The 12500-nt window shown below is 49.0% G+C and overlaps 1 protein-coding gene across 2 annotated transcripts in view; it reads right to left on the reverse strand.

The window, feature by feature from the left end:
• whamm (WASP homolog associated with actin, golgi membranes and microtubules) overlaps nt 1-12500 on the reverse strand; it is a 37388-nt gene that overhangs the window by 21485 nt on the left and 3403 nt on the right. The gene's annotated exons all lie outside the window — the stretch shown is intronic.

Genomic DNA, 12500 nt, shown 5'->3' on the forward strand with positions numbered 1-12500 from the left:
CAGCTCTGGGAAACAAACACTGCAGGAGTGAAACAGCGCCCTCTGGTGGATCACTGTCCAGCTCTGGGACACAAACACTGCAGAAGTGAAACAGCGCCCTCTGGTGGATCACTGTCCAGCTCTGAGACACAAACACTGCAGGAGTGAAACAGCGCCCTCTGGTGGATCACTGTCCAGCTCTGGGACACAAACACTGCAGGAGTGAATCAGCGCCCTCTGGTGGATCACGGTCCAGCTCTGGGAAACAAACACTGCAGGAGTGAAACAGCGCCCTCTGGTGGATCACTGTCCAGCTCTGGGACACAAACACTGCAGGAGTGAAACAGCGCCCTCTGGTGGATCACGGTCCAGCTCTGGGAAACAAACACTGCAGGAGTGAAACAGCGCCCTCTGGTGGATCACTGTCCAGCTCTGAGACACAAACACTGCAGGAGTGAATCAGCGCCCTCTGGTGGATCACTGTCCAGCTCTGGGACACAAACACTGCAGGAGTGAATCAGCGCCCTCTGGTGGATCACGGTCCAGCTCTGGGACACAAACACTGCAGGAGTGAATCAGCGCCCTCTGGTGGATCACGGTCCAGCTCTGGGAAACAAACACTGCAGGAGTGAAACAGCGCCCTCTGGTGGATCACGGTCCAGCTCTGAGACACAAACACTGCAGGAGTGAAACAGCGCCCTCTGGTGGATCACGGTCCAGCTCTGGGAAACAAACACTGCAGGAGTGAAACAGCGCCCTCTGGTGGATCACTGTCCAGCTCTGAGACACAAACACTGCAGGAGTGAATCAGCGCCCTCTGGTGGATCACTGTCCAGCTCTGGGACACAAACACTGCAGGAGTGAATCAGCGCCCTCTGGTGGATCACGGTCCAGCTCTGGGACACAAACACTGCAGGAGTGAATCAGCGCCCTCTGGTGGATCACGGTCCAGCTCTGGGAAACAAACACTGCAGGAGTGAAACAGCGCCCTCTGGTGGATCACTGTCCAGCTCTGGGACACAAACACTGCAGAAGTGAAACAGCGCCCTCTGGTGGATCACTGTCCAGCTCTGAGACACAAACACTGCAGGAGTGAAACAGCGCCCTCTGGTGGATCACGGTCCAGCTCTGGGACACAAACACTGCAGGAGTGAAACAGCGCCCTCTGGTGGATCACTGTCCAGCTCTGGGACACAAACACTGCAGGAGTGAATCAGCGCCCTCTGGTGGATCACTGTCCAGCTCTGGGACACAAACACTGCAGAAGTGAAACAGCGCCCTCTGGTGGATCACTGTCCAGCTCTGAGACACAAACACTGCAGGAGTGAAACAGCGCCCTCTGGTGGATCACGGTCCAGCTCTGGGACACAAACACTGCAGGAGTGAATCAGCGCCCTCTGGTGGATCACTGTCCAGCTCTGGGACACAAACACTGCAGGAGTGAAACAGCGCCCTCTGGTGGATCACTGTCCAGCTCTGGGACACAAACACTGCAGGAGTGAATCAGCGCCCTCTGGTGGATCACGGTCCAGCTCTGGGAAACAAACACTGCAGGAGTGAAACAGCGCCCTCTGGTGGATCACTGTCCAGCTCTGGGACACAAACACTGCAGGAGTGAAACAGCGCCCTCTGGTGGATCACTGTCCAGCTCTGGGACACAAACACTGCAGGAGTGAATCAGCGCCCTCTGGTGGATCACGGTCCAGCTCTGGGAAACAAACACTGCAGGAGTGAAACAGCGCCCTCTGGTGGATCACTGTCCAGCTCTGGGAAACAAACACTGCAGGAGTGAAACAGCGTCAACACCATCAACCTCTGGTGGATCACTGTCCAGCTCTGGGACACAAACACTGCAGGAGTGAAACAGCGCCCTCTGGTGGATCACTGTCCAGCTCTGGGACACAAACACTGCAGGAGTGAAACAGCGCCCTCTGGTGGATCACTGTCCAGCTCTGAGACACAAACACTGCAGAAGTGAAACAGCGCCCTCTGGTGGATCACGGTCCAGCTCTGGGAAACAAACACTGCAGGAGTGAAACAGCGTCAACACCATCAACCTCTGGTGGATCACTGTCCAGCTCTGGGACACAAACACTGCAGGAGTGAAACAGCGCCCTCTGGTGGATCACTGTCCAGCTCTGGGACACAAACACTGCAGGAGTGAAACAGTGCCCTCTGGTGGATCACTGTCCAGCTCTGAGACACAAACACTGCAGAAGTGAAACAGCGCCCTCTGGTGGATCACTGTCCAGCTCTGAGACACAAACACTGCAGGAGTGAAACAGCGCCCTCTGGTGGATCACTGTCCAGCTCTGAGACACAAACACTGCAGAAGTGAAACAGCGCCCTCTGGTGGATCACTGTCCAGCTCTGGGACACAAACACTGCAGGAGTGAAACAGCGCCCTCTGGTGGATCACTGTCCAGCTCTGAGACACAAACACTGCAGGAGTGAAACAGCGCCCTCTGGTGGATCACGGTCCAGCTCTGGGAAACAAACACTGCAGGAGTGAAACAGCGTCAACACCATCAACCTCTGGTGGATCACTGTCCAGCTCTGGGACACAAACACTGCAGGAGTGAAACAGCGCCCTCTGGTGGATCACTGTCCAGCTCTGAGACACAAACACTGCAGAAGTGAAACAGCGCCCTCTGGTGGATCACTGTCCAGCTCTGAGACACAAACACTGCAGGAGTGAAACAGCACCCTCTGGTGGATCACTGTCCAGCTCTGAGACACAAACACTGCAGGAGTGAAACAGCGCCCTCTGGTGGATCACTGTCCAGCTCTGGGACACAAACACTGCAGGAGTGAAACAGCGCCCTCTGGTGGATCACTGTCCAGCTCTGGGACACAAACACTGCAGGAGTGAAACAGCGCCCTCTGGTGGATCACTGTCCAGCTCTGGGACACAAACACTGCAGGAGTGAAACAGCGCCCTCTGGTGGATCACTGTCCAGCTCTGGGACACAAACACTGCAGGAGTGAAACAGCGCCCTCTGGTGGATCACTGTCCAGCTCTGGGACACAAACACTGCAGGAGTGAAACAGCGCCCTCTGGTGGATCACTGTCCAGCTCTGGGACACAAACACTGCAGGAGTGAAACAGCGCCCTCTGGTGGATCACTGTCCAGCTCTGGGACACAAACACTGCAGGAGTGAATCAGCGCCCTCTGGTGGATCACTGTCCAGCTCTGGGACACAAACACTGCAGGAGTGAAACAGCGCCCTCTGGTGGATCACTGTCCAGCTCTGGGACACAAACACTGCAGGAGTGAAACAGCGCCCTCTGGTGGATCACTGTCCAGCTCTGGGACACAAACACTGCAGGAGTGAAACAGCGCCCTCTGGTGGATCACGGTCCAGCTCTGAGACACAAACACTGCAGGAGTGAAACAGCGCCCTCTGGTGGATCACTGTCCAGCTCTGAGACACAAACACTGCAGGAGTGAAACAGCGCCCTCTGGTGGATCACTGTCCAGCTCTGGGACACAAACACTGCAGGAGTGAAACAGCGCCCTCTGGTGGATCACTGTCCAGCTCTGAGACACAAACACTGCAGGAGTGAAACAGCGCCCTCTGGTGAATCACTGTCCAGCTCTGGGACACAAACACTGCAGGAGTGAAACAGCGCCCTCTGGTGGATCACGGTCCAGCTCTGAGACACAAACACTGCAGGAGTGAAACAGCGCCCTCTGGTGGATCACGGTCCAGCTCTGGGACACAAACACTGCAGGAGTGAAACAGCGCCCTCTGGTGGATCACGGTCCAGCTCTGGGACACAAACACTGCAGGAGTGAAACAGCGCCCTCTGGTGGATCACTGTCCAGCTCTGGGACACAAACACTGCAGGAGTGAAACAGCGCCCTCTGGTGGATCACGGTCCAGCTCTGAGACACAAACACTGCAGGAGTGAAACAGCGCCCTCTGGTGGATCACTGTCCAGCTCTGAGACACAAACACTGCAGGAGTGAAACAGCGCCCTCTGGTGGATCACTGTCCAGCTCTGGGACACAAACACTGCAGGAGTGAAACAGCGCCCTCTGGTGGATCACTGTCCAGCTCTGAGACACAAACACTGCAGGAGTGAAACAGCGCCCTCTGGTGGATCACGGTCCAGCTCTGAGACACAAACACTGCAGGAGTGAAACAGCGCCCTCTGGTGGATCACTGTCCAGCTCTGGGACACAAACACTGCAGGAGTGAAACAGCGCCCTCTGGTGGATCACTGTCCAGCTCTGGGACACAAACACTGCAGGAGTGAAACAGCGCCCTCTGGTGGATCACGGTCCAGCTCTGGGAAACAAACACTGCAGGAGTGAAACAGCGCCCTCTGGTGGATCACTGTCCAGCTCTGAGACACAAACACTGCAGGAGTGAAACAGCGCCCTCTGGTGGATCACTGTCCAGCTCTGGGACACAAACACTGCAGGAGTGAAACAGCGCCCTCTGGTGGATCACGGTCCAGCTCTGAGACACAAACACTGCAGGAGTGAAACAGCGCCCTCTGGTGGATCACTGTCCAGCTCTGGGACACAAACACTGCAGGAGTGAAACAGCGCCCTCTGGTGGATCACTGTCCAGCTCTGGGACACAAACACTGCAGGAGTGAAACAGCGCCCTCTGGTGGATCACGGTCCAGCTCTGGGACACAAACACTGCAGGAGTGAAACAGCGCCCTCTGGTGGATCACTGTCCAGCTCTGGGACACAAACACTGCAGGAGTGAAACAGCGCCCTCTGGTGGATCACGGTCCAGCTCTGAGACACAAACACTGCAGGAGTGAATCAGCGCCCTCTGGTGGATCACGGTCCAGCTCTGGGAAACAAACACTGCAGGAGTGAAACAGCGCCCTCTGGTGGATCACGGTCCAGCTCTGAGACACAAACACTGCAGGAGTGAATCAGCGCCCTCTGGTGGATCACTGTCCAGCTCTGGGAAACAAACACTGCAGGAGTGAAACAGCGCCCTCTGGTGGATCACTGTCCAGCTCTGGGACACAAACACTGCAGGAGTGAAACAGCGCCCTCTGGTGGATCACTGTCCAGCTCTGGGACACAAACACTGCAGGAGTGAAACAGCGCCCTCTGGTGGATCACTGTCCAGCTCTGGGACACAAACACTGCAGGAGTGAAACAGCGCACTCTGGTGGATCACTGTCCAGCTCTGGGACACAAACACTGCAGGAGTGAAACAGCGCCCTCTGGTGGATCACGGTCCAGCTCTGGGAAACAAACACTGCAGGAGTGAAACAGCGCCCTCTGGTGGATCACGGTCCAGCTCTGAGACACAAACACTGCAGGAGTGAAACAGCGCCCTCTGGTGGATCACGGTCCAGCTCTGGGAAACAAACACTGCAGGAGTGAAACAGCGCCCTCTGGTGGATCACGGTCCAGCTCTGAGACACAAACACTGCAGGAGTGAATCAGCGCCCTCTGGTGGATCACGGTCCAGCTCTGAGACACAAACACTGCAGGAGTGAAACAGCGCCCTCTGGTGGATCACGGTCCAGCTCTGAGACACAAACACTGCAGGAGTGAAACAGCGCCCTCTGGTGGATCACGGTCCAGCTCTGGGACACAAACACTGAAAGTGCCTTTGAGTATGGAAATAGTATGTTCCCTTTCGGGAGCGATAACTTCCACACTTGCACGTTCGCTCCGGTGAAGATTCTGCCTGTGGTGTTCTGCAGAACCAGGGAGGAGAGCGTTCCCGAACTGGCCGAGCCAGCCCTGAGAGAGATAATGGTGGCTCCCGCATGGTAGGACCCGCTGTCTCAGGCGGACGGCACGATACGGCACCGGAGCTGAGGAACCTTAATGCGTGGCCGCTAAGCTAAACATGCGTGAGCAAAACACTCTACCTTCAGGAGTGCTGGACACACTCGCGGAGTCGAGCACACTTCTACTAGGCGCCTGTATGCTCTGAAATGGGGAGTTTTTGCAAAATGGTGCCAGGACAGCGATGTCGACCCGGTGATCTGTCCAGTGTCAGATGCTTCTTACAGCACAGACTGGATAGCGGGAGTTAGCCGTCCACACTGAAGGTGTATGTGGCCGCTATTGCTTCGTTTCGTTCCCCGGTTGACGGGCGATCGATCGGTAAACACCCTCTTGGTGACGGCTTCACCCGCTGAGCCGCCATCCTCACCTTTCGTCAGCCGGAACAGCTTCTCGTGTGCTTTGGTGGCTGAACTAAGGGAAAGACTTTCTCACTGGATTGTGGACGCTATCGCACTGGCTAACGCGTGCTGGGGGGGGATTGTCCTCGTAACATCAGAGCTCGTTGGACGAGGGCGGTGGCCTCTTCGTGGGTCTGGTCTAGAGGGATGTCTATCCAGGGTTTATGTTTGCTGCTGGCTGGTCTTCTCAGAACACCTTCACCAGATTTTACCAGCTGGATGTCCAGTCTGTGGTGTCGCGAGTGCTTTCGGTGAGTTTCGCAGTTGTTACCGCTATGCCATTGACTCTGTGTTTTACTCTCATGCTTGAGTGCTTATTGTGCATCAGTGCAGCCTTTGCTTTCATTGAGTTTGGATATGCAAATTTTGATAGGGTCGGAGCTGATGTTTCATTGCTAGCACTCCTAGCGACGCGGCTGTTGGCTGACTGTCTCTTCGTGGCTGGTGTAGCTTGACCCCGTTTCTCTGGGCTTATCTTCACTACTCATAGCTGACGCAATGTTGAGTTACCGCTCTCAGGGAACCGAGGTTACGGTAGTAACCGGAGACATTTTTCTGTGTTAAAATACAAAAACATTTCAGTGTGTTTTCATTTCAGTGTGTCTTACAGTGTCACACACAGGCTAATTATATGTAAACTGATGTAACAATTATACACCTGTACACACACACAGACACACACATGTCTGGTTTACTATCTTTGTGGGGACTCTCCATAGACTTAATGGTTTTTATACTGTACAAACGGTATATTATATCTCCTTACACTAACCCTACCCATCACAGAAAACTTTCTGCATTTTTACATTTCCAAAAAACTCATTCTGTATGATTTATAAGCTTGTTTACCCATGGGGACCTCAATTTAGGCCCCCACTGTGACACGAGTCCCCATGAGTCTGTGTGAAGTATATTTTGTGAAGTATATTTGTATAGCGCTTTTCACAATACAGATTGTATCAAAGCAGCTTCACAGTATTAAAATAAAATAATACAACAAGGTTTGTTTCTAGTGGAATTTATTGATTGATAAAATAAAATTAAATATCCCCAAAATATCCCCAACTGAGCAAGCCAAAGGCAACAGTGGCAAGGAACCGAAAAACTCCATCAGGTGACCTAATGGAGAAAAAAAAAAACCTTGGGACAACCCAGGCTCAGTCGGATTGTAGTTTGAACTGTAAGATTAAAATTATTATATGAATGCCTGGCCGAAAAGATGCGTCTTTAATCTAGTTTTCTAGACATTCAATTTAATCTAGACATTCCACTTCCAGCTCAGCTACTGTTCGGAAGCTCTTGCTTACTGCTCCGCGCTTTGCTCTATCGCTTTTACATTTTATCTCCTATTTTTTTATATTTTATTTCCTTTATTTTATTTCCTTTTATCAACTAATTTTAAATTCAGCAAATCAGCACAGTGCTCATACGACAAAGTTTGGATTACTACAAAAATTGAGAATTCTTATACCCGACCAGCTTACATTCCGGGAAAGGAAAACACAACTGCCTACAAGGATAAGAGAAAATGCCTCTTCTGGAATCTACTTGCTGCACTAACTGCCACAGACTTTTACAAAGGATTGCAGTTCTTGAGACAAAGTAACTTACAGGACCACCAAACCAGACGGAGCACACAACAGAGCTTCGTCATGGACACCCTCAGCATACCGGTGAGTCCCATGAAACTAGTGCTCCTCGAAAGGTAGAGAAACAAGCCGATCGACTTACTAATCGATGGCACAAACAGGGAGCGAGACCCAAAGGCACTCGAGACATCAGATTGTCACGAGCATCACATATTGCCGCAGTAGCATCCTCTACCCCAGATACAGCTCTGACAAGGATTGCAAACACTGGTCTCCAACCACCGCCTATACATCTTGAGAACAGATTTGAAGTACTAAGGAATGTAAATGAGGAATCCCCAAACATGATGAATGTGATCGAACACAGACTGAATGGGCCAGTAGCTAACACTGATGCTAACTGGCGCTCAAGGTCGAGCAGACAGCGGCACTCAGCTCAGAGCACAGCCGAGCCCAGGACTCTGATAGTGGGGGACTCCATAATCAGAAACATTAGCAGCAGGGATACAACTACGTGCTGCCTTCCACAAGCAACAACTTCTGATGTAAACAGGGAACTTCAGAACATTCTGATGAAACATAAGACTGCAAATCGACTTATTATTCATGTGGGGAAGAATGATATTCATAAAGAGCAGTCAGAACTCCTTAAGAAGGATTTTCATGAACTTTTTGAAACACTTAAAAGACTGAAAGTCCAAACATTCATCAGTGGACCGCTCCCAGCAAGAGGAACAAACCGTTTTTCACGGTTACTTGGGCTTAATACATGGCTGCAAAAAAACTGCAATATAAAAGCAGTGAACTTCATTGACAATTTCAATCTTTTCTGGAGTCAGAGACAACTGTTTCATCGGGATGGCCATCACCCAAACAAACTTGGTTCAAGAGTGTTAAAGGACAATATCTACTTCTCCCTCAATCATCCTTCTGCAGTGTGTGCCAATCCACTCAATCTGAACGGCACACACACACCTGGACACAGTATGAATGACCACGGGACTTCACTTCAGCAGCAAAATGGACATGCGCTTGACATATCACACAAGGACAATGATAACACCACTCCGCCACAACAACCTCTGCTCACGGACTTAATCTCAGCTGAACCCTGCCCACAGAGCTCACCACAGACAGACATATCAGAACTGCGTGAAGATTCAGCACCCAAGGACGACTTCCTGGAAAACAGCCAGGGAAGCCAGGACAGCATATCACAGCCTCCGATAACACCAGAGCAACAGCCCCTTTCACCAGACACGTTAACCCTCTCCCCAGCATCGCCACTTCTGTGCTTCTCACAGAAAATGGAAGAACTGGTGCATGCTGGAACCAGACTATCCCACTCTTTTGCTGCAAGCCCCCAGATACCAACCAAAAAAAGACAGGCACCGCAACCACCAAAGCCTGCGGGCCCAGCTCGCCCTCCCCCTCCTCCTGTGAGAGCTCTTCGGCCTCTGCCACAACGCCAGGGCCCACACCCTCCTCCTTCTGCTCGAGGTGAACCAAAAACAACTGATACCAGCTCTCAGTGATATGTGTCGGGTCCCCGTTTTGATAACAGTAACTTTCTCAAATGTTTACAGAACAAACGGGAACCCAGTGTGCCTGTATCTTTCTCTATTGCTGTTCTATTACAAGATAGAAAGTCTAAGGCCTTTAATAGCCGTACACCAAACCTAACTAATCTGGTGCCTATTACACGTCAAACTAAGATTGCTGTGGGGAAAAGTAAGTCTGTTAAGTTAGCACTCTTTAACATCCGCTCACTTAAAAATAAATCACTTCTAGTCAACGACTTAATAACCACAAACAATCTGGATTTTATGCTTCTAAATGAAATCTGGATAGAAGACAGCTGCAGTGCAACAGTCCTCAATGAAGCAGCCCTTCCTAACTTTACTTTTATGAGTGTCTGCAGAGCTGTTAAGAGAGGTGGGGGTCTATGCTTAAACGAGAACACTAGTTTACTATTTATGAAGGCTATATCCTTAACACCAAGCATATCTGCAGACTCTGTTGATTTTCTCCTTGATTCTTTTAACTCAAAAGTTAAAGGTATAATTGATGATATTGCTCCTGTTAAAGTCAGGAAGAAGAGTGGCAGACAAAAAGCACCTTGGAGAAACTCAACAGCTGTGCAAAATATGAAAAGACAATGCAGAAAAGTAGAGCGCATGTGGCGGAAGACAAAACTTGTAGTCCATTATAACATCGACAAAGACAGCATCCATGCTTTTAATATGGAACTAGGCAAAGCTAGACAGACTTTCTTCTCAAATATTATAAACAGTAATTTAAACAACACACACACTCTTTTTGCTACTGTAGAGAGACTTACAAACCCCCCAAGCCAGATTCCCAGTGAAATGCTCTCAGACAACAAGTGCAGTGAGTTTGCTTCTTTCTTCTCTGAGAAAATCAATAATATCAGAAAGGTGATCAGCACATCCTTGAGTTGCCCTGGGGTCAGACAGATCAAACCGCCTGAGAAAGTAGTTACTATGTCTGATTTCAAAGAAATTGATGGCAAAATTTTGGAAGAAACCGTACAGCACCTTAAAACATCAACATGCGCTCTTGACACACTTCCCACATCATTTTTCAAAAGTGTGTTAAACAGTTTAGAAGCAGATCTCCTAGAAGTGGTAAATGCCTCACTTCTCTCTGGGAGTTTTCCAAACTCCCTGTAAACTGCTGATGTCAAGCCCCTCCTGAAAAAGAGCAATCTGGATAAGACACTATTAAAGGAGAACTCCGGTCAATTTTAACATTGAGCTCATTTTTTTGTACATTTGGAGTGCTGTCAATACAGAGAACAACGACAAAAATCGGTGTTGCCTACACCGAGTTATTCTATTTTTAAAATTTGCACCCTGTTGACTTCAATGGGGCAAGTATTAAACCTGCTTTTAGCCTTTTAACATCCTTGATGTGTCATTACAAGTGCACAGAAAATGTGAGTGATTCCTTCCGAGTGAACATGAGTGAATCTGACTGCAGTAGATGTGAAAGATATGTATAAAAATGATGTTATTTAAGCCAGCGCAAATACCTGTGTTTACATCCTGTTTTCGGTGGAAGTCCATAGTAATCGATTGTCGAGTTCACGCGCGTGATCATAGGTAACTAAACCTATGCGCGTGAACTCGGCAATCGACTACTTTGGACTTCGACCGAAAACAGGAAAATGAGCTCAATGTTAAAATTGACCGGAGTTCTCCTTTAAGCAACTATAGGCCGATCTCAAATCTTCTTTTCATAAGCAAGATCATTGAAAAAGTTGTCTTCAATCAGCTGAACAAATTCTTATGCTCGAATGGATACTTTGACAATTTTCAATCTGGTTTCCGACCGCACCACAGCACAGAGACAGCGCTCATAAAGATAATAAACGATATTCGCTTAAATACTGATTCAGGCAAACTATCAGTGCTGGTACTACTCGACCTCAGTGCTGCATTTGACACTGTCGATCATAACATACTTCTGGACAGGCTGGAAAACTGGGTGGGGCTTTCTGGGATAGTCCTAAAATGGTTCAGGTCATACTTAGATGGGAGAGGTTATGTGAGTATAGGAGATCATAAGTCTGAGTGGACATCCATGACATGCGGAGTCCCTCAAGGCTCAATTCTTGCGCCACTCCTGTTCAACCTGTATATGCTCCCAATGAGCCAAATAATGAGAAAAAAACAAATTGCTTACCACAGCTATGCAGACGACACACAGCTCTACTTAGCCCTATCGCCTAACGATTACAGCCCCATTGACTCCCTGTGCCAATGCATTGATGAAGTTAACAGTTGGATGTGCCAAAACTTTCTTCAGTTAAACAAAGACAAAACTGAAGTCATTGCGTTTGGAAACAAAGATGAAGTTCTCAAGGTGAATGCATACCTTCACTCTAGGGGTCAAACAACTAAACATCAAGTCAGGAATCTTGGTGTGACACTAGAGTCAGACTTTAGTTTCAGTAGTCACGTCAAAGCAATAACTAAATCAGCATACTATCATCTGAAAAATATTGCAAGAATTAGATGCTTTGTTTCCAGACAAGACTTAGAGAAACTTGTGCATGCTTTCATCACCAGCAGGGTGGATTACTGTAATGGACTCCTCACTGGCCTTCCCAAAAACACCATAAGACAGTTGCAGCTCATACAGAACGCTGAGCAGAACCAGAAAATATGAACACATCACACCAGTCCTCAAGTCTTTACACTGGCTCCCAGTTAAATTTAGAATTGATTTTAAAGTATTATTACTGGTATATAAATCATTCAATGGCCTAGGACCTCAATACATTGCAGATATGCTCACTGAATATAAACCCAACAGATCACTCAGATCACTAGGATCATATCAGCTAGAAATACCAAGGGTTCACTCTAAGCATGGCGAGTCCACTTTTAGCTATTATGCTGGATCAGCTTCCAGAGGAGATCAGATGTGCTCCTACTGTAGTCACTTTCAAATCCAGACTCAAAACACTTCTGTTTAGCTGTGCATTTACTGAATGAGCACTGTGCCAATGCTCGTCCGACTATCTGTACTGTACTGTATTTTATTTTTTATTTTTCTAAACTGTTTTAATTATTCTTATTTCTTTTTATTATTTTAATTTCTTCTATGTAAAGCACTTTGAATTGCCATTGTGTATGAAATGTGCTATATAAATAAACTTGCCTTGCCTTGCCTAGTTTAAACTACCTGTGCATTCAGGTTGAAGTCCCCATCGGGATAGAAAA

Source organism: Scardinius erythrophthalmus, assembly GCF_964197995.2.
Source record: "Scardinius erythrophthalmus genome assembly, chromosome: 8".
In the NCBI taxonomy this organism is placed as follows: Eukaryota; Metazoa; Chordata; class Actinopteri; order Cypriniformes; family Leuciscidae; genus Scardinius; species Scardinius erythrophthalmus.